Raw genomic sequence first — 22,346 nt, 5'->3', positions numbered from 1 at the left:
CTTTAATCCATTTTGAGTTTATTTTTGTGTATGGTGTTAGGGAGTGTTCTAATTTCATTCTTTTACATGTAGCTGTTCAGTTTTCCCAGCACTACTTATTGAAGAGGCTGTCTTTTCTCCATTGTGTATTCTTGCCTCCTTTATGAAAGATAAGGTGACCATATGTGCATGGGTTTATCTCTGGGCTTTCTATTCTGTTCCATTGATCTATGTTTCTGTTTTTGTGCCAGTACCATATTGTCTTGATTAGTGTAGCTTTGTAGTATAGTCTGAAGTACAGGAGCCTGATTCCTCCAGCTCTGTTTTTCTTTCTGAAGATTGCTTTGGCTATTCGGTGTCTTTTGTGTTTCCATACAAATTGTAAGATTTTTTGTTCTAGTTCTGTGAAAAGTGCCATTGGTAGTTTGATAGGGGTTGCATTGAATCTGTAGATTGCTTTGGGTAGTATAGTCATTTTCACAAGTTGATTCTTCCAGTCCAGGAACATGGTATTTCTCTCCATCTGTTTGTATCATCTTTAATTTCTTTCATCAGCGTCTGATAGTTTTCTTCATACATGTCTTTTGTCTCCTTAGGTAGGTTTATCCCTAAGTGTTCTAATCTTTTTGTTGCAATGGTAAATGGGAGTGTTTACTTAATTTCTCTTCAGCTTTTTCATCATTGGTGTACAGGAATGAAATAGATTTCTCTGTAGTAATTTTGTATCCTGCTACTCTACCAAATTCACTGATTATCTCTAATACTTTTCTGGTAGCATCTTTAGGATTCTTTATGAATAGTGTCATGTCATCTGCAAACAGTGACAGTTTAACTTTTCCAATTTGGATTCCTTTTATTTCTTTTTTGTCTCTGATTGCTGTTGCTAAAACTTCCAAATCTATGTTGAATAATAGTGGTGAGAATTGGCAACCTTTTCTTGTTCCTGATCTTAGTGGAAATGGTTTCAGTTTTTCACCACTGAGAATGATGTTGGCTGTAGGTGTGTCATATACGGCCTTTATTATGTTGTGGTAGGTTCCCTCTATGCCTACTTTCTGGAGGGTTTTTATCATAAATGGGTGTTGAATTTTGTCATAAGCTTTTCTGCATCTACTGAGATGATCTTATGGTTTTTCTCCTTCAGTTTTTTAATATGGTGTATCACATTGATTGATTTGCATATATTGAAGAACCCTTGCATTCCTGGAATAAACCCCACTTGATCGTGGTGTATGATCCTTTTAATGTGCTGTTGGATTCTGTTTGCTAGTATTTTGTTGAGGATATTTGCATCTGTGTTCATCAGTGAAATTGGCCTGTAGTTTTCTATTTTTGTGACATTTTTGTCTGGTTTTGGTATCAGGGTGATGGTGGCCTCGTAGAATGAGTTTGGGAGTGTTCCTCCCTTGGCTATATTTTGGAAGAGTTTGAGGACAGGTGTTAGTTCTTCTCTAAATGTTTGATAGAATTCAGTTGTGAAGCCATCTGGTCCTGGGCTTTTGTTTGTTGGATAATTTTTACTCACAATTTCATTTTCAGTGCTTGTGATTGATCTGTTTATATTTTGTATTTCTTCCTGGTTCAGTCTTGGAAGTTGTGCTCTTCTAAGTATTTATCCATTTCTTCCAGGTTGTTCATTTTATTGGCATAGATTTGCTTGTAGTAATGTCTCATTATCCTTTGTATTTCTTCAGTGTCAGTTGTTACTTCTCCTTTTTCATTTCAAATTCTACTGATTTGGGTCTTCTCCGTTTTTTTTCTTGATGAGTCTGGCTAATGGTTTATCATTATTTTTTATCTTCTCAAAGAACCAGCTTTTAGTTTTATTGATCTTTGCTATCGTTTCCTTCATTTCTTTTTCATTTATTTCTGATGTGATCTTTATGATTTCTTTCCTTCTGCTAACTTTAGGGTTTTTTTTTTTTTGTTGTTCTTCTTTCTCTAATTGCTTTAGGTATAAGTTAGGTTGTTTATTTGATACATTTCTTGTTTCTTGAGGTAGGATTGTATTGCTATAATCTTCCCTCTTAGAACTGCTTTTGCTGCATCCCATAGGTTTTGGGTTGTCGTATTTTCATTGTCATTTGTTTCTAGGTATTTTTTGATTTCCTCTTTGATTTCTTCAGTGATCTCTTGGTTATTGAGTAGTGTCTTGTTTAGCCTCCATGTGTTTGTATTTTTTACAGATTTTTTCCTGTAATTGATAATCTAGTCTCATAGCATTGTGGTCAGAAAAGATACTTGATAGAATTTCAATTTTCTTAAATTTACCAAGGCTTGATTTGTGATCCAAGATATGACCTATCATGGAGAATGTTCCATGAGCACTTGAGAAGAAAGTATATTCTGTTGTTTTTGGATGGAATGTCCTATAAGTATCAATTAAGTCCATCTTGTTTAATGTATCATTTAAAGCTTGTGTTTCTGGAGCAGCTGCTTCGGGCACTCTGGCTCACTCAGGCCGCGGGGAGGGAGGGGTACGGAGTGCGGGGCAAGCCTGCGGCGGCAGAGGCTAGCGTGACGTTGCACCAGCCTGAGGCGCGCCGTGCGTTCTCCCCGGGAAAGTTTTCCCTGGATCACGGGACCCTGGCAGTGGCAGGCTGCACAGGCTCCCCGGAAGCGGGGTGTGGATAGTGACCTGTGCTTGCACACAGGCTTCTTGGTGGCGGCAGCAACAGCCTTAGCGTCTTATGCCCGTCTCTGGGGTCCGCGCTTTTAGCCGCGGCTCACGCCCGTCTGTGGAGCTCCTTTAAGCAGCGCTCTTAATCCCCTCTCCTCGCGCACCAGGAAACAAAGAGGGAAGAAAACGTCTCTTGCCTCTTCGGCTGGCCCAGACTTTTCCCCGGACTCCCTCCCGCTAGCCGTGGTGCACTAACCCCCTGCAGGCTGTGTTCACGCCACCAACCCCAGTCCTCTCCCAGCGCTCGACCGAAGCCCGAGGCTCAGCTCCGAGCCCCACCCGCCTTGGCCGGTTAGCAGACAAGCCTCTCGGGCTGGTGAGTGCCGGTCGGCACCGATCCTCTGTGCGGGAATCTCTCTGCTTTGCCCTCCGTACCCCTGTTGCTGTGCTCTCCTCCACTACTCTGAAGCTTTCCCCCTCCGCCACCCGCAGACTCCACCCGTGAAGGGGCTTCCTAGTGTGTGGAAACCTTTCCTCCTTCACGGCTCCCTCCCACTGGTGCAGGTCCCGTCCCTATCCTTTTGTCTCTGTTTATTCTTTTTTCTTTTGTCCTACCCAAGTACCTGGGGAATTTCTTGCCTTTTGGGAGGTCTGAGGTCTTCTGCCAGCGTTCAGTAGGTGTTCTGTAGGAGTTGTTCCACGTGTAGATGTATTTCTAGTGTATCAGTGGGGAGGAAGGTCATCTCAGCGTCTTACTCTTCCGCCATCTTCCCCTGAGCTCGCCCCTCTTCCCCTGAGCTCGCCCCTGTAGATATATATATTTACATTTACCTGTCTATCTAGATATACATACAACTATGTCAAGGGCATCGTGCTTTGTTGCAAGAACTGGAGCCCCTAAAGGGTGTTCCCAGCTTATTTTAGGGGATTTCCAGGGTGCTGTCTGAAGGATTTCAGTAAGAGGTAAAGTGGATTTTTCCAACTTTCTTTGTGGCTTGTTCTTTTCAGTTTGCTGCTCTGCTTGGCATATGGGTTTTCTGCTGTTAAATATTTTTGAGCTTTCTACTTGCTTGTGGATTAAAAGCAAAGGAAAAAACAAATTGTACAAAAGGGCTTGACAACTGTCCTGCATCCCTTATAGCTACCTCAAATTTTGCTTTTGAGGGGCAACTATCTCTAAAGATTTGTATTTGTGCTTCTTTTTGTAGTTAACTCCCATTTCTTCCTAATATTCCCATTTTTTATTTTTTGACTTATAGCTTTAGATGTTATTTATTGACTTCCTGCTATGTTAGTTGAAAATTTAGGTCATTTACTAATTTAACCTTCTTGTTACTCTTTCGATATACTTGTATCACTATCTTTATTCTTCCTTGTAAATAGAATAAAATACTTAAGAGTAATTAATATACTTAAACGTCTATGTTTAGATTCATGAACTGTAGTATCTCTTGTGTCTTTTCTTTGTAAGATCCACTACTTGAGCTTCTCTCCATCCCTTTACCTCTCATTTTCTCTTCCATTTCTTAAAATCTGTCAGCTGTGCTTTTACATTTTTCAAGATTGATTACATTTAATTAAATAACATTCTAATCTGAGACCAATTTTTAAATCTTTTGTGTTCTCTCTGTAGGTTGTCTATACAAATTGAACACTAGTAAGCTCCTTCATTACAGTGATAATGTAAATATTATTTCCTATACAGCCAAGTAGTGTTCTGTGAATATGTACTTATTTTTTTTTTATATCATAGATTTGGGCTACTCAAAAGAGACCATCCACACGTAGTGTCCTGTTTTCACACTCTGCTACATACTCAAAATTGAGCTACGTATTGGTTTTCTTCATGTTTGTAGCATGCTTTTTTTTTCTAGCACAGCTTTTCCACTCAAATCTGTAATCACCTTTCTAGTTTCTTGTAGGAAGAAGAAATGTATGCTTGTTTTCTGTACTTCTAATACTTATTATGTCTATTGCCTGTAGTATATGACATTTTTTTATGGTTGTTGTGTTTTCTTTTTTTTTAAGTTTTTATTTTATATTGGAGTATAGTTTATTAACAATGTTGTGTTAGTTTCAGGTGTACAGCAAATTGATTCAGTTATGCATATACATGTATCTATTCTTTTTCAAATTCTTTTCCCATTTAGGTTGTTACCTAATACTGAGCAGAGTTCCCTGTGCTATACAGTAGGTCCTTGTTATAATTAGAGTTGGTTGCTTTATATTGAGATGGTAACTTTCCTATGCAGGTTTTTATTTTATTTCTCTTTGCCTTTGCATTTTCTCATGTTCTGTTCCTTTATTATGTCCTAAAGTTTTTTCAAACTCTCAAACATTTCATATTATCTATTTAGTGAAATCCACTTCCTCCCCACCCCCAGCCCCTGCTTCAGCACTTTTCCTGGAGATCTTCCTTACAAATCTGTCAGTAGTGGTTACTCTTTAGGTCTGGTGCCCAAATGTCATTCTGACATTTCCATTCACTGCTTTCCTGGGTGGATGTTTTCTTTCTCTGTTACTGGGGTTCACTTTCATTTTGCTAACATACTTTCTTGAGTAACTTCCTAAGAAAATGTGCAATTGATACTAATCTATATTTTGGCCAATGATGAAATTCCAGATTGAAAAACTTTTGGCTCACAACTTTAAATGAATTGATCTGTTTTGTTCCAGCATCCTACATTGCTAACTAACAGCAAGTCTGAAACCAATTTAATCATGTTTTCTTTTATGATTTTTGGTTTTTAAAAATTTCACTATATAAGTCTAGATGCTAGTTTTTTTAACTCACAGTTCAGTGGGCAATTTGATTTTGGATCATGTGCTGTGAAATATACTGTATTTTTTAATCTGTTCTCTTTTTCTGGAACTCCTAGTTGTTGGTCTTCCTGTATTAATCCTCTGTTTCATTTATACTTTCTCTTGTTTTTCACATCTTCATTTCTACTGAAAATTTTTATTTTGAGAATGATGCATTTGATTTAAAATAGTTATTTCTTGTTTTGTAATTTTCTATGACCTCTTGTTCTTGCTTAATCTTAATGTAATATATTTTTCAAGGGTAATTACTGGATTTTTGTATTGTCTTTTGATCCTGGCACTACTCATTTATCTAGAATCTTTCTTTTATTTTTAAAATATGTTTTATCTTCTGTAATGGTGCAAGATTCTCTTAAATGGCTTATTATTGATTTTATGTTTGATTTTAAGAATGATTCAATATAAAATCTGAGTGGGATCTCCTCTTGAATTATTGGGTTTGTCCTCTGGCAAGCTTGGTGTAGAATGAGTTAGTGGGCAGCTGATCATTTCTCTGAGGATTTTAAGTACCAGAATTCAGGGGGTTTTGTTCCAGGGGTCAACACCTGTACTAATTATTAGTTGACTTAGTTCGTACTTTTCCCCAGCATGTTGATCAGTTTCTTTAGAAATGAACTTTTCTTTTTTCTTCAAGATCTAATTGCCTGGCTTGTGATCCTTCTGTGCTGTGGGACTAGTGTGGTAGAGGTAAGGAGAGCAATGAAAAGTGCGAGTGAAAGGGATTCAGCTCTTCTGGGTGGATCAATGAACGCTCAACTTTTAGCCCCTCTTCTCAGTGCTGCTCCAAAGAAAGCTCCCCAGCTTTTCCCTGGTCCCATTCTCTCTGTGGATATGCAGAGCAAGTTAGTTTGCTCTGAACTGTGTGGCCTCCGTGAATATTCTAGCCTGGGGTTCCCTTTCCTTGCTTCCTTTGTCAGTATTTTCCAATCACTTTTCCTCTTTTCTCAATATCCCATTTTGTTTTCTTTAGTGCAGTTTCCTCTTTAATATGCTCATACAGGAGATTATTTTAGGAGCACTAATTAAGGTCAAATAAAAATAAGGGGTGAGAAGGAAGATATTTGTAAGAAAGGATCATATTCTGAACTTTGTAATATTGGTATGGCCCTTATGACATGGCAGGCATTTAAGAAATAACTAAGGGGATTTCCCTGGTGGCGCAGTGGCTGAGAGTCCGCCTGCCGATGCAGGGGACGCGGGTTCGTGCCCCCGTCTGGGAAGATCCCACATGCCGCAGAGCGGCTGGGTCCATGAGCCATGGCCACTGAGTCTGTGCATCCGGAGCCTGTGCTCCGCAACTGGAGAGGCCACGGCAGTGAGAGGCCCCCATACCGCAAAAAAAAAAAAAAAAAAAAAAAGAAATAACGAGGCACAGTAACATTTAAAAGGTGCACTTTTTTAAAAGGAGTATTGCTTTTTCCTTTAAAATAGTTGTGCATTAAAAGCATGCACTACTATTTGTTTCTTTGAAAAGAGCTAGTCAAATTACATATATGCTTCTTACAGTTATATGGAAAACATTGTGATTGAGCAGATTAGGTTATAGGTTTTGAATCAAAAGTGTGACTTAAAAGAACATGTTGAACATCAAAATTAAGATAGTTTAATAATATAAGAGATCACTGTGAACAAGTCATGTTATGGGCACATCTTATTTCAACTACTGCAGTAATTGGACTCTTGGCGGGAGTTTCACATGCAAAAGGATGCATTAAGGGAACTAGTTAAATATACTTTTCTTCGTGTTCCTAAAGCAGGTTAACAAATGGCAGGTTGCATTTATAGTGATTTCTATGGATAATATTGCTTTCTCAGATAATACAAGATAAAGTTAAATTATACATTTATTTTATTGAACATTAAACAACAGTAAAAGAAATATTCATTGGTTTACAATTTTCATTTATACCATATCTCAGTGGCGCTGTTGCCTAGAGTGTGACATCCCATTGACGTTTGTAATATATGTCAAAATGGTAGTGCTGTTCATTGCTTTCTTTTGGAACTTACAAGTCACAGAAAAATAAACCTTGGGTAGATGATGAATTTGATCTGATAATGAAGGATTAGAGCAGTGATAAGTATTGTTTGGCTAATCTATCACAAGACGCTGTCAGATAATCCCTAGAGAGTGGACTTATACTTTATATGCTGTATTTTTCTTCAGATACAGATATTACCCATTTTTGAGACGACAAAAAGAGAACAAAAGAAAATGGGTTGCTGTATGAAGCAAAGATGAGTGTATTATCACTCACAAAGAGTGTTATTACAAACTGGAAGGTACATAGATACATTTTTATTTTAAAAGACAAAGGCCAAGAAGGTATTTAGAATTTACACAAGAATGAAGGTTGTGAACATAGAAGTCACACGAGTTGCCTTAATACTCTTGAGAGAATTAAAAATGTTTCCTGAGTTCATTCTGTTCAGCCATATATTGAATTATTCTGTGTTACATGAAGTTCTTATAGTTCTTTTAATAACCTAAAATAACCTATAACATTAAATAATTGCTATAGAAGAATGGCTTCTGTGTTAATTTTAGTAACTTTTTGTCAGTTTTTGAAGAATTCTTTTTTGAAAAATTAATGTTGATTTCTCATAGGCACTTTAAAAACAAGAGAAAAACAACATCCTAAGCATGCATGTTCACACATACACACAAGCACACAGAACCACCAGGCTGTTTATTTGGTATGTAAATAGGAAAACCAGAATTGGTACCAGGTATCACAGAGCCACTTCCCTCTACTTCTGTTCTCATACCCGCAAGTATGCCATTCTCCAATGTCTGACCCAAGATAGGAGATTCCTGTAGGCTATGAATTTTGCTCCTTGGCTGACATGAAATTAATGGTTACTGTAGGTCGAAGTTTAGCCCTCTGGGTACCATCTTTCCCATCTCAGAGCCTTAGTCTCCAGAAGCGGATAGAATATTATCAACAGCAGCCTCAGTCTATGATGACAGCTCAGACTTTCCAAATACTTCCCCTCCGTGCCCCAGCTCTTATCCATCAGAGTAAGGCTATCTTCTCCCTAGTACTTCTCTTACCTTAAACACTTGAGGCTTGTCTTTTATTGACTTATTTCTTCATGGGACTCAGGCAGAGGAGTAATGGTATGGCTACTATTGGTTTAACATCTTTTTTTTTTTGCTGTATGTATGCGGGCCTCTCACTGTTGTGGCCTCTCCTGTTGCGGAGCACAGGCTCCGGACGCGCAGGCTCAGCGGATATGGCTCACGGGCCCAGCCGCTCTGCAGCATGTGGGATCTTCCCAGACCGGGGCACGAACCCGTGTCCCCTGCATCGACAGGCGGACTCTCAACCACCAGGCCACCAGGGAAGCCCTAACATATATATTTTTTAAATTAATTAGTTAATTATTTTTGGCTGTGTTTGGTCTTTGTTGCTCGCGCGGGCTTTCTCTAGTTGAGGTGAGCGGGGGCTACTCTTCATTGCAGTGCGCGGGTTTCTCATTGCGGTCATTTCTCTTGTTGTGGAGCACCGGCTCTAGGCGTGCGGGCTTCAGTAGTTGTGGCACACGGGCTCAGTAGTTGTGGCTGGCGGGCTCTAGAGCGCAGGCTTAGTAGTTGTGGCGCATGGGCTTAGTTGCTCCGTGGCATGTGGGATCTTCCCGGACCAGGGCTCGAACCCATGTCCCTTACATTGGCAGGCAGATTCTTAACCACTGCGCCACCAGGGAAGTCCTTGGTTTGACCTCTTTATCTCATTTGGAATGATGGATTACTCTTCTTTCTGGGTTGTGTTGATTAGGACAAAATTATCTCTTACACTACATTTTGAGCAAAAACATTCTTGCTGCTTAAAACCTGAGCATTTCTCTGGCCTTACTTTCTATTTCTTTCTCCAAGGGTGTAACTATGCAAAAGAAAATTCCCATTCACAGACCAAAACTTGGTTTACTTTGTTCAACTCCCAATATTAGACATAAACACATAAATGTTAAAAGTATTTTAATATAGGATTAAGTTATCTTAAAATTAATGACATAGTGTAGCAGGGTAATGAATATCAAATACTGGAGAGAAGGATGATGCTTGTACTTAGATGCTAGGTTGGTCACATACTAGCTGTGTGACCTTGGTTCAGTTAAGTCAATTGTCTGTGTCCTAATCTATAAAAAGGGGCTAACAACTGTACCTCCCACATATGGTGGCTGTGAAGTTACAAGTGTTTAGAACAGTTCCTGTCTCAATTGTTAGCTATTGCCACTAATATTATAATGACATTAAATATTCAATATTTAATGACACTATTAAATACACTTTAATTTTGGTTCTTTCAATAATGCTGTTGTGTAGGTAAGGATACTAAAGCCCAGGAAGTTTTATTAATTTGCAGCAGATCATCCAATTAGTGTGGGGTAAAGCTAAACTCAAATGCAAGACTGCCTTGAAATCCTTTGCTCTCTCTCCTCCATTACAGTCTTCCTTCATTTGTTGATTTGTTATAATGAGGGTCTTTAGTGAAAACTGTATACTATAATATAGTATACTTATAATAGTTTAGTAACTAGTATTATCAAAGCCACCTTATTTTTACAGAGCATTTCAGTGGTGTACATATCCTATATTCATAGTCAGCCTTAAAAGTTATTGAACTTTAAGATATGATGCAGGAAGTGGAAGGGCACTTCCCATGGAAAACTTAATTTCCCTATATACCTATTCTAGAGACAGGAAAGGGGATGGAACTAGGGATTACCTTAGAGGAAAGTAAGTACAGCCAGAATGCTGTAGTGGATGCTTTGAGCCTTGAAGGGGTAGCATGAGAAAAAAATATTTTATTATGTTTATTGGCCATTTGCAACTCTCATTTAGTGAATTATCTGCATATGTCCTTTGTTTATTTCTTGCCTATGTGATTTATAAATGTTAACTATGTGATTTATAAAAGGGAATAATGATACTTATTCCCTTTCTTCCATGTGCATTGCAAATAATTTTGGCAGTTTCCTATTATCATTTTAAATTGGGTCATGATGATGTTCATCGAAGCTTTTAACTTTTATTTTGTCAAATTCATCACTCTTCTTATTTATTGGATTTTTTCTTTATATTTTCATAAAAATTTTTCCTCATCCAAATATTATTATATTAATCACCAAAATTTTTTTCTAGTGCTTTTATGGCTTTATATCCTTAATTTATCTGGAATTTATTTTGGCATATCTGGTATGAGGTTATAATCCAGCTCTATTTTTTCCTATCTCTAGTAAGTGATTTTTCTCCAATCTATACAGATTTTAAAAATCTACAGTTTACACAGCCAAAAATGTTCTCAAAATTTTTATTATGTATTAGCAGTACTGATGAGTTTCAATAATGATGACATTTTTATCCATATTTTTGCTTCTCTGGCTAGAAGGCAGATATTACAATCTTCTATTGTACTGCAGTCATCCCTATGAATTTCCCCCATGAACTGTTCTTTAAAAGGTTATAACTGGCATATATATATATATTGCTTTAAAAGGCCATACTCATTGGGATATTTTCTTTGATATTTTGCTCCTTGAATTGCCGAAGTATTTTTCTAATATAAGTGGTCTTAAGGATCAAATTATGATTCTTATTGGATTTGTGGCCCCAAAGCCATGAAAGCAAGGACGATGATGCTACTCTCCAGGGATAATTGCTGTATTAAATTCAAGGGATGTATTCTATGATATCTCAAATTTAGTTGTCAAAACTGAATATCTTATCTGCTTTATAATGATTGTTTAGGAAAGACTGACCTGGCAAATGGCTATCATTAAAATATTTAGTGCAAATTTAATTTCCTTTGCTGGATGTCAAATTCATCTAATAGTACATCTTATTTTCTAGACAGTGATTTTTTTTTTTTTTTTTTTTTTGGGTTTTATGGTTTACATTGTTTTTTTTTTTTTTTTAATTTATTTTTTTTATTAGTTTCTGCTTTATAACAAAGTGAATCAGTCATACATATACATCTGTTCCCACATCCCTTCCCTCATGCATCTCCCTCCCTCCCACCCTCCCCATCCCACCCCTCCAGGCGGTCACAAAGCACCGAGCTGATCTCCCTGTGCTCTGCGGCTGCTTCCCACTATCTATCTACCTTACGTTTGGTACTGTATATATGTCCATGCCTCTCTTTCGCTTTGTCACAGCTTCCCCTTCCCCTTCCCCATATCCTCAAGTCAATTCTCAAGTAGGTCTGTGTCTTTATTCCCGTTTTACCCCTAGGTTCTTCATGACATTTTTTTTTTTTTTAATTCCATATATATGTGTTAGCATACGGTATTTGTCTTTCTCTTTCTGACTTACTTCACTCTGTATGACAGACTCTAGGTCTATCCACCTCATATAGCTCCACAAATAGCTCAGTTTCGTTTCTTTTTATGGCTGAGTAATATTCCATTGTATATATGTGCCACATCTTCTTTATCCATTCATCCGATGATGGACACTTAGGTTGTTTCCAGCTCCAGGCTATTGTGAATAGAGCTGCAATGAACATTTTGGTACATGTCTCTTTTTGAATTATGGTTTTCTCAGGGTATATGCCTAGTAGTGGGATTGCTGGGTCATATGGTAGTTCTATTTTTAGTTTTTTAAGGAACCTCCATACTGTTCTCCATATTGGCTGTACCAATTCACATTCCCACCAGCAGTGCGAGAGTGTTCCCTTTTCTCCACACCCTCTCCAGCATTTATTGTTTCTAGATTTCTTGATGATGGCCGTTCTGACTGGTGTGAGATGATATCTCATTGTAGTTTTGATTTGCATTTCTCTAATGATTAATGATGTTGAGCATTCTTTCATGTGTTTGTTGGCAGTCTGTATATCTTCTTTGGAGAAATGCCTATTTAAGTCTTCTGCCCATTTTTGGATTGGGTTGTTTGTTTTTTTGCTATTGAGCTGCATGAGCTGTTTATAAATTTTGGAGATTAATCCTTTGTCAGTTGCTTCATTTGCAAATATTTTCTCCCATTCTGAGGGTTGTCTTTTGGTCTTGTTTATGGTTTCCTTTGCTGTGCAAAAGCTTTGAAGTTTCATTAGGTCCCATTTGTTTATCTTTGTTTTTATTTCCATTTCTCTAGGAGGTGGGTCCAAAAGGATCTTGCTGTGATTTATGTCATAGAGTGTTCTACCTATGTTTTCCTCTAGGAGTTTGATAGTTTCTGGCCTTACATTTAGGTCTTTAATCCATTTTGAGCTTATTTTTGTGTATGGTGTTAGGGAATGATCTAATCTCATACTTTTACATGTCCCTGTCCAGTTTTCCCAGCACCACTTATTGAAGAGGCTGTCCTTTCTCCACTGTAGATTCCTGCCTCCTTTATCAAAGATAAGTTGGCCATATGTGTGTGGGTTTATCTCTGGGCTTTCTATCCTGATCCACTGATCTATCTTTCTGTTTTTATGCCAGTACCACACTGTCTTAATTACTGTAGCTTTGTAGTATAGTCTGAAGTCAGGGAGCCTGATTCCTCCAGCTCCGTTTTTCATTCTCAAGATTGCTTTGGCTATTCGGGGTCTTTTGTTTTTCCAAACAAATTTTGAAATTTTTTGTTCTAGTTCTGTGAAAAATGCCAGTGGTAGTTTGATAGGGATTGCATTGAATCTGTAGATTGCTTTGGGTAGTAGAGTCATTTTCACAATATTGATTCTTCCAATCCAGGAGCATGGTATATCTCTCCATCTATTTATATCATCTTTAATTTCTTTCATCAGTGTCTTATAATTTTCTGCATACAGGTCTTTTGTCTCCTTAGGTAGGTTTATTCCTAGATATTTTATTCTTTTTGTTGCAATGGTAAATGGGAGTGTTTTCTTGATTTCATTTTCAGATTTTTCATCATTAGTGTACAGGAATGCCAGAGATTTCTGTGCATTAATTTTGTATCCTGCTACTTTACCAAATTCATTGATTAGCTCTAGTAGTTTTTCGGTAGCATCTTTAGGATTCTCTATGTATAGTATCATGTCATCTGCAAACAGTGACAGCTTTACTTCTTCTTTTCCAATTTGGATTCCTTTTATTTCCTTTTCTTCTCTGATTGCTGTGGCTAAAACTTCCAAAACTAGGTTGAATAAGAGTGGTGAGAGTGGGCAGCCTTGTCTTGTTCCTGATCTTAGTGGAAATGGTTCCAGTTTTTCACCATTGAGGACAATGTTGGCTGTGGGTTTGTCATATATGGCCTTTATTATGTTGAGGAAAGTTCCCTCTATGCCTACTTTCTGCAGGGTTTTTATCATAAATGGGTGTTGAATTTTGTCGAAAGCTTTCTCTGCATCTATTGAGATGATCATATGGTTTTTCTCCTTCAACTTGTTAATATGGTGTATCACATTGATTGATTTGCGTATATTGAAGAATCCTTGCATTCCTGGAATAAACCCCACTTGATCATGGTGTATGATCCTTTTAATGTGCTGTTGGATTCTGTTTGCTAGTATTTTGTTGAGGATTTTTGCATCTATGTTCATCAGTGATATTGGCCTGTAGTTTTCTTTCTTTGTGACATCCTTGCCTGGTTTTGGTATCAAGGTGATGGTGGCCTCGTAGAATGAGTTTGGGAGTGTTCCTTCCTCTGATATTGTTTGGAAGAGTTTGAGAAGGATGGGTGTTAGCTCTTCTCTAAATGCTTGATAGAATTCGCCTGTGAAGCCATCTGGTCCTGGGCTTTTGTTTGATGGAAGATTTTTAATCACAGTTTCAATTTCAGTGCTTGTGATTGGTCTATTCATATTTTCTATTTCTTCCTGAGTCAGTCTTGGTAGGTTGTGCATTTCTAAGAATTTGTCCATTTCTTCCAGGTTGTCCATTTTATTGGCATAGAGTTGCTTATAGTAATCTCTCATGATCTTTTGTATTTCTGCAGTGTCAGTTGTTACTTCTCCTTTTTCATTTCTAATTCTACTGATTTGAGTCTTCTCCCTTCTTTTCTTGATGAGTCTGGCTAATGGTTTGTCAATTTTGTTTATCTTCTCAAAGAACCAGCTTTTAGTTTGGTTGATCTTTGCTATCGTTTCCTTCATTTCTTTTTCATTTATTTCTGATCTGATCTTTATGATTTCTTTCCTTCTGCTAACTTTGGGGGTTTTTTATTCTTCTTTCTCTAATTGCTTTAGGTGCAGGGTCAGGTTGTTTACTCGAAATGTTTCCTGTTTCTTAAGGTGGGATTGTATTGCTATAAACTTCCCCCTTAGAACTGCTTTTGCTGCGTCCCATAGGTTTTGGGTCGTCGTGTCTCCATTGTCATTTGTTTCTAGGTATTTCTTAATTTCCTCTTTGATTTCTTCAGTGATCACTTCGTTATTGAGTAGTGTATTGTTTAGCCTCCATGTGTTTGTATATTTTACAGATCGTTTCCTGTAATTGATGTCTAGTCTCATAGCATTGCGGTCGGAAAAGATACTTGATACAATTTCAATTTTCTTAAATTTACCAAGGCTTGATTTGTGACCCAAGATATGATCTATCCTGGAGAATGTTCCATGAGCACTTGAGAAAAATGTGTATTCTGTTGTTTTTGGGTGGAATGCCCTATAAATATCAATTAAGTCCATCTTGTTTAATGTATCATTTAAAGCTTGTGTTTCCTTATTTATTTTCATTTTGGATGATCTGTCCATTGGTGAAAGTGGGGTGTTAAAGTCCCCTACTATGATTGTGTTACTGTCGATTTCCCCTTTTATGGCTGTTAGTATTTGCCTTATGTATTGAGGTGCTCCTATGTTGGGTGCATAAATATTTACAATTGTTATATCTTCTTCTTGGATCGATCCCTTTATCGTTATGTAGTGTCCTTCTTTGTCTCTTCTAATAGTCTTTATTTTAAAGTCTATTTTGTCTGATATAAGAATTGCTACTCCAGCTTCCTTTTGATTTCCATTTGCATGGAATATCTTTTTCCATCCCCTTACTTTCAATCTGTATGTGTCTCTAGGTCTGAAGTGGGTCTCTTGTAGACAGCATATATATGGGTCTTGTTTTTGTATCCATTCAGCCACTCTGTGTCTTTTGGTGGGAGCATTTAGTCCATTTACATTTAAGGTAATTATTGATATGTATGTTCCTATTCCCATTTCCCTAATGGCTTTGGGTTCGTTATTGTAGGTATAGTCCTTCTGTTGTGTTTCTTGCCTAGAGAAGTTCCTTTAGCATTTGTTGTAAAGCTGGTTTGGTGGTGCTGAACTCTCTCAACTTTTGCTTGTCTGTAAAGGTTTTAATTTCTCCATCAAATCTGAATGAGATCCTTGCTGGGTAGAGTAATCTTGGTTGCAGGTTTCTCTCCTTCATCACTTTAATTATGTCCTGCCACTCCCTTCTGGCTTGTAGAGTTTCTGCTGAGAGATCAGCTGTTAACCTGATGGGGATTCCCTTGTGTGTTATTTGTTGTTTTTCCCTTGCTGCTTTTAATATGATTTCTTTGTGTTTAATTTTTGACAGTTTGATTAATATGTGTCTTGGCGTATTTCTTCTTGGATTTATTCTGTATGGGACTCTCTGTGCCTCCTGGACTTGATTAACTATTTCCTTTCCCATATTAGGGACGTTTTCAACTATAATCTCTTCAAATATTTTCTCAGTCCCTTTCTTTTTCTCTTCTTCTTCTGGAACCCCTATAATTCGAATGTTGGTGCATTTAATGTTGTCCCAGAGGTCTCTGAGACTGTCCTCTGTTCTTTTCATTCTTTTTTCTTTATTTTGCTCTGCATCAGTTATTTCCACTATTTTATCTTCCACCTCACTTATCCGTTCTTCTGCCTCAGTTATTCTGCTATTGATCCCATCTAGAGTATTTTTCATTTCATTTATTGTGTTTTTAATCGATGCTTGATTCATCTTTAGTTCTTCTAGGTCCTTGTTAACTGTTTCTTGCATATTGTCTATTCTATTTCCAAGATTTTGGATCTGGGAAATAGAATCTTCGATCAGCTTTACTATCATTATTCTGAATTCTTTTTCAGGTAGACTGCCTATTACGTCTTCATTTGTTAGGTCTGGTAGGTTTTTATCTTGCTCCTTCACCTGCTGTGTGTTTTTCTGCTTTCTCATTTTGCTTATGTTACTGTGTTTGGGGTCTCCTTTTTGCAGGCTGCAGATTCGTAGTTCCCGTTGTTTTTGGTGTCTGTCCCCCGTGGCTAAGGTTGTTTCAGTAAGTTGTGTAGGCTTCCTGGTGGGGGGGACTAATGCCTGTGTTCTGGTGGTTGAAGCTCGATCTTGTCTTTCTGGTGGACAGGTCCACGTCTGGTGGTGTGTTTTGGGGTGTCTGTGGCCTTATTATGTTTTTAGGTATCCTCTCTGCTAATGGGTGGGGTTGTGTTCCTGCCTTGCTAGTTGCTTGGCATAGGGTGACCAGCACTGTAGCTTGCTGGTCGTTGACTGAAGCTGGGTGCTGGTGTTGAGATGGAGATCCCTGGGAGATTTTCGCTGCTTGATATTATGTGGAGCTGGGAGGTCTCTTGTGGACCCGTGTCCTGAAGTTGGCTCTCCCACTTCAGAGGCACAGCACTAACTCCTGGCTGCAGCACCAAGAGCCTTTCATCCACCCGGCTCAGAATAACAGTGAGAAAAAGTAGAGAGAAATAATTAGTAGAAGAAAGAAAGAGAGATTGAAAGAAAGGAAGAAGGGAAGAAAGGAAGGAAGGAAGAAAGAAAGAAAGGAGGGAGGGAGGAAGGATGGAAAGAAAGAAGGAAAGAAAGGAGGGAGGGAGGGAGGAATGAAAGCAAAAGGAAGAGTGAATGGAAGAAGAGAGGGAGGGAGGGAGGAAGGAAAGAAAGAAAGAAAGACAGGAGGGAGGGAGGGAGGGAGGAAGGAAAGAAAAAGAAAGTGGAAAGAAGAAGGGTGGGAGGGAGGGAGGGATGGAGGAAAGAAAAAGAAAGAAGGAAAGGAGGAGCGGAGGGAGGGAGGGAGGAAGGGAAGGGAGGAAAAAAAGAAAGAGCAGGTAAAGTAAAATAGAATAAAGTATGAAATATAGTAGCGTTATTAAAATTAAAAAGTAATTATTGAAAAAAAACACGGACCGAAAGAACCCTGGGACATATGGTGGAAGCAAAGCTATACAGAGAGAATCTTACACAGAAGATTACACATACACATTCACAAAAAGAGAGCAGGGGGAAAAATCAAAAATCTTGCTCTCCAAGTCCACCTCCTCGATTTGGGATAATTCGTTGTAAAAAGAGGAAAAGGGCGAAAAGTCTGAAATCTTGCTAAGTCCACCTCCTTAATTTGAGATAATTCGTTGTAAAAAGAGGGAAAAAAAAGGGGGGGGGGGAAGTCTTAAATCTTGTCCTCAAGGTCCACTTCCTCAATTTGGGATGATTCGCTGTCCATTCATGCACTCCACAGACGCAGGGCACATCAAATGGACCGTGGAGCTTTAATCCGCTGCCTCGGAGGCTGCACAGAGAGATTTCCCTGTCTCTGCTCTCACAGCTCCCGGGTCTCAGCCTTGGACCTGGCCCCGCCTGTGCGCGTAGGTCGCCGGAGGGCGTCCGTTCTTCGCTCAGACAGGACGGGTTTAAAGGAGCCGCTGATTCGGGGGCTCTGGCTCACTCAGGCAGAGGGGAGGGAGGGGAATGCCCTCTCCTCGCGCACCAGGCAACAAAAGGGAAAAAAGTCTCTTGCCTCTCCGGTAGCTCCAGACCCTTTCCCCGGACTCCCTCCGGGCTAGCACTAACCCCTTCAGGGTCTCTTCCTGCCGCCAGCCCCAGACCTCTCCCTGCGCTCCGACTGAAAGCCGATACCCGAGCCTCAGCTCCCAGCCCCGCCCGCCCTGGCGGCCGAGCAGACAATCTCTCGGGCTGGTGTGTGCCTGAGGGCACCGATCCTCTGTGCCAAAATCTCTCTGCTTTGCCCTCCACACCCCTGTTGCTGTGCTCTCCTCCGCTACTCCGAAGCTTTCCCCCTCCGCCACCTGCAGTCTCCGCCCACGAAGGGGCTTGTAGTGTGTAGAAACCTTCCCTCCTTCACGGCTCCCTCCCACTTGTACAGGTCCCGTCCATATCCTATTGTCTCTGTTTATTCTTTTTTTCTTTTGACCTACCCAGGTATGTGGGGAGTTTCTTGCCTTTTGGGGGGTCTGAGGTCTTCTGTCAGCGTTCAGTAGGTGTTCTGTTGGAGTTGTTCCACGTGTAGATGAATTTCTGATGTATCTGTGGGGAGGAAGGTGATCTCCGCGTCTTACTCTTCCGCCATCTTCCTCCGGCCCCTAGACAGTGATTTTTGAGTGGAGAATAAAAGCCCTTATCTCTTATTATGTAGTTAAATCAAACAAATAATCAAAAGCTGATATAGAAAAATAATGAGATAAAATGCATTTAATGATGATTATTTCATTTATTTATTTGAGCTTTCTTAATCCATATGGAGCTCAATACAATTTAGTTTAATATTAATTAAATCTAAAAAGATTGATAGAATTGTATCACATTGCACCAATTATTCAGGACTAAAAACAAATCTGAACTCACTTCATTACATCAAATTATATATTTTAATGGTTTTCATAAAATAAGAAAGTCATGTAATATGTGTTTAGGGCCAGAGTTGGCCATCTTTAAGATGTGTGTTGGGGCTCTGTTTATAGCCCTAGTACAACTCACTAGTTCTGTAATCTTAGACAAGTAACTTAACCCTGGTCTTTGGAACCAGCTCACCTTTCATGTAGTTACCTTCTCTCCCTTGTATTAAAGGCAGATATGCCTTTATTCCCTTTATGCTTTATGTCTTTTAGTTACTATCTGATAATAAACTGAGATATCTGAGAATTATCTTAAGTCATTCTCAAATTTTCGCTCAGATGTAGCTGAAAGTACACTGTACTTAGAGTCATAAGCCCCGAGTTTTAGTCCATACACTATTATTTATCAGCTGTTTAATATTAAGTAAATCACTTAATCACATTTTGCTGCAGCTTTTCGTCAGTAATTGGTAGGATCGTGAGTAGGACTAAGTTGGGCAATTGAAAACAATTTTAGGGGTTTTCAAACTTGAGGGAGTGGGAGAAATCTCTGTGGCTAGTGGAGGCATTAGGTAGAGAGGGAGATGATACAAAAGATCAGTGTGGCTTTTTTCTGAAGGCAGCCAAATTTATTTCAGCCCCATACATCAAGCAACAAAGATATTGGGCATTTAGAAAAATGCTTAGTACTGTAGACTTCTGATACTGTATCATTAAATCTATATAATTTAACACAAATAAAATTGCTTTTAACATAATTGTATTATCTAATTAGATTAATTTACTTTTTTTTTTTTTTTTTTTTTTTTTTGCCATACGCGGGCCTCTCACTGCTGTGGCCTCTCCCATTGTGGAGCACAGGCTCCGGACGTGCAGGCTCAGCGGCCATGGCTCACGGGCCCAGCCGCTTCGCGGCATGTGGGATCCTCCTGGATCGGGGCATGAACCTGTGTCCCCTGCATTGGCAGGCAGACTCTCAACCATTGTGCCACCAGGGAACCCCTTTCTATATTTTTAGGTTGTTTTTAGAAATATTTTTCTCTTCATTTTGTAAGCTTTGTGTTCTTACTTAAACCCAATTTATTCTACCACAAGTCCTGTCAAAATAAGGGTAACTTTAACACCCCCATAAACACCTCACTCAGTCTTATAGAACTTTCACATGTTCTGCTTCAATGAGCTTTAATTTTGTACTCCAATCTTATCATCATGTCCCAATATTTTATTTTACATGGACAGAGAAATTTGAGTGCTTGAGTTAGGGAAATGCTTGATAAATCTTGATTTACTTTACCTTGATATCAAAGTGCTCTCTCCGCCTGTTACATTATCTTATTCTTCATGCCGTCCCTCCGCCCATTTTGTGTCTGGGCAGAACGTGTAGGTAGCTTCCATTAGTTAATGCAGTGTAAAGCTTGGGTCCCTGTCATTGTTGCTTCAGATTCTTTTGGTTGCTGTTGACAGAAATCCATCTCAAGCTAGCATAAGTCAAAATTCATCTCAAAGTAGCTTAGTTTTCCCTAAAAGATGGGAAGTCATTGGTTAATGTAATTGAGAAGCCCATGTGCCAGTTCTGGATTTAGGGATGGTTGGATCGGAGGGGTTCAAGCAATGCTATTATGTTTTCTTTATTTCGCTTCCACTCTTTGTCTCTCTCTCTTTGCCGTTCAATCTACCTCAATTTTTTGGCTCTTGGACTCAGGTTTTATTTTCAGATATGTGCTAGTAAGAAGTTTTGGCACCTGCCATTTCAGGTTCTCTGATGTTTCACTGCCCCTCCTGTGACTGGGCCTTTGCATATGCCCTAACCCAGATTCAAATCACCTGTCTCTGAAAGTGGGGTATTTTATCAGTTAGGCTAATAGAAATTATTCTCCAAATAATGATTTGTTTCTGTCATTATTAATATAACATAAAAAATAAACCACAGAAGCTTCCAGATTGGTGAACCAGAATATATCCATGTGTCAGGCCTCAAACTTCATGGACAGAATCTCCTGTGTTTGGGACCTTGACCTATGTATCTCTTCATCTGGCAGTTCATTCATATCCTTTTTTTTTTTCTTTTTTTGCGATGTGCGGGCCTCTCACTGTTGTGGCCTCTCCCATTGCGGAGCACAGGCTCCAGATGTGCAGGCCCAGCGGCCAAGGCTCACGGGCCCAGCTGCTCTGCGGCATGTGGGATCTACCCAGACCAGGGCACGAACCCGTGTGCCCTGCATCAGCAGGCGGACTCTCAACCACTGCGCCACCAGGGAAGCCCCATTCATATCCTTTTTAATGGCATGTCAGGAATGTTTAACCACAATTCTCCAGTGAAATTGAGGTCATGGATTATTATCTGCAGCTTTTTCTCTCTTTACCATGAAGATTATAATATTTTTACATAATAGAAAATACAGAAGAATTTTGCTGTATTAATTTCAATGTTTTGTTTTTTTTTATATTAACAAAATGTTGATCTATTTTTAAAAAGCATGCATACTTCATTCCAAAATTCTAACACTTAAACATCCTAAATACTATTTATTTCCTTTGTTTTTTAATATACATACTTATAGGGCTTCCCTGGTGGCGCAGTGGTTGAGAATCTGCCTGCCAATGCAGGGGACACAGGTTCGAGCCCTGATCTGGGAAGATCCCACATGCCGCGGAGCAACCCGTGGGCCACAACTACTGAGCCTGCGCGTCTGGAGCCTGTGCTCCGCAACGAGAGGCCGCGATAGTGAGAGGCCTGTGCATGGCGATGAAGAGTGGCCCCCACTTGCCGCAACTAAAGAAAGCCCTCGCACAGAAACGAAGACCCAGCACAGACAAAAATAAAAAAAAATAATAAATAAATTAAAAAATATATATATACATACTTATATTTTAGTTTGTAGAATAGTATCAAGGTTATGTTTCCTCTGTATTTGTCTTTCAATTTATAACTTTGATTCTTACATATTTAAAAGATAGTTAATAAGATTAAAGTTGACACTATATTTATGTTCTATTAGATGTGGTGTCCTCAGAATTTCTTTGAAAATATGACCCCAGATTAAAATCATAGATTAGACTTGCTTCTTTATCTCCATTCTTACTCAGAATTTCCCCAGAGTTAGAGCTATTTGGTTGCCAGGTGGATAATTATATTGTTTAAGAATAACTTTATGAACAGCCTGAGGTTGCCTATTAACCAGAGATTCTGGCTGGACTGCAGGATCCATTGCTGCCAATATGTGAAGCAGTTTTTCTCATAACTCTGACATAAGGCTGAATTCCTCTTTCATAGTTTTTGTAATGCACACCCAAACCTAAAAATGGAGTGGTCAGGTTGTGTGTGCCCCTAGGTTTAAATCATATATCTTATTATCTTGTTTCTTTATTGCCTGATTAGAATGGATGAAATTTTGTAAACAAAGCACAAATTGCTTCACAAGATTGCATTCAACTAATCTAGTTATGTTTTCATT

At 38.9% G+C, this 22,346-nt stretch overlaps 1 protein-coding gene across 2 annotated transcripts in view; it reads left to right on the top strand.

Annotated features, from left to right (window-relative positions):
* The window catches only part of SPAG16 (sperm associated antigen 16), a gene marked incomplete at both ends in the record, with an annotated part of 879,991 nt that overhangs the window by 89,509 nt on the left and 768,136 nt on the right, over positions 1 to 22,346 (top strand). The window lies entirely within an intron of this gene.

This window comes from Hyperoodon ampullatus, assembly GCF_949752795.1.
Source record: "Hyperoodon ampullatus genome assembly, chromosome: 8".
Taxonomy (NCBI): domain Eukaryota; kingdom Metazoa; phylum Chordata; class Mammalia; order Artiodactyla; family Ziphiidae; genus Hyperoodon; species Hyperoodon ampullatus.
This window is presented reverse-complemented; position numbering and strand designations above follow the sequence as displayed.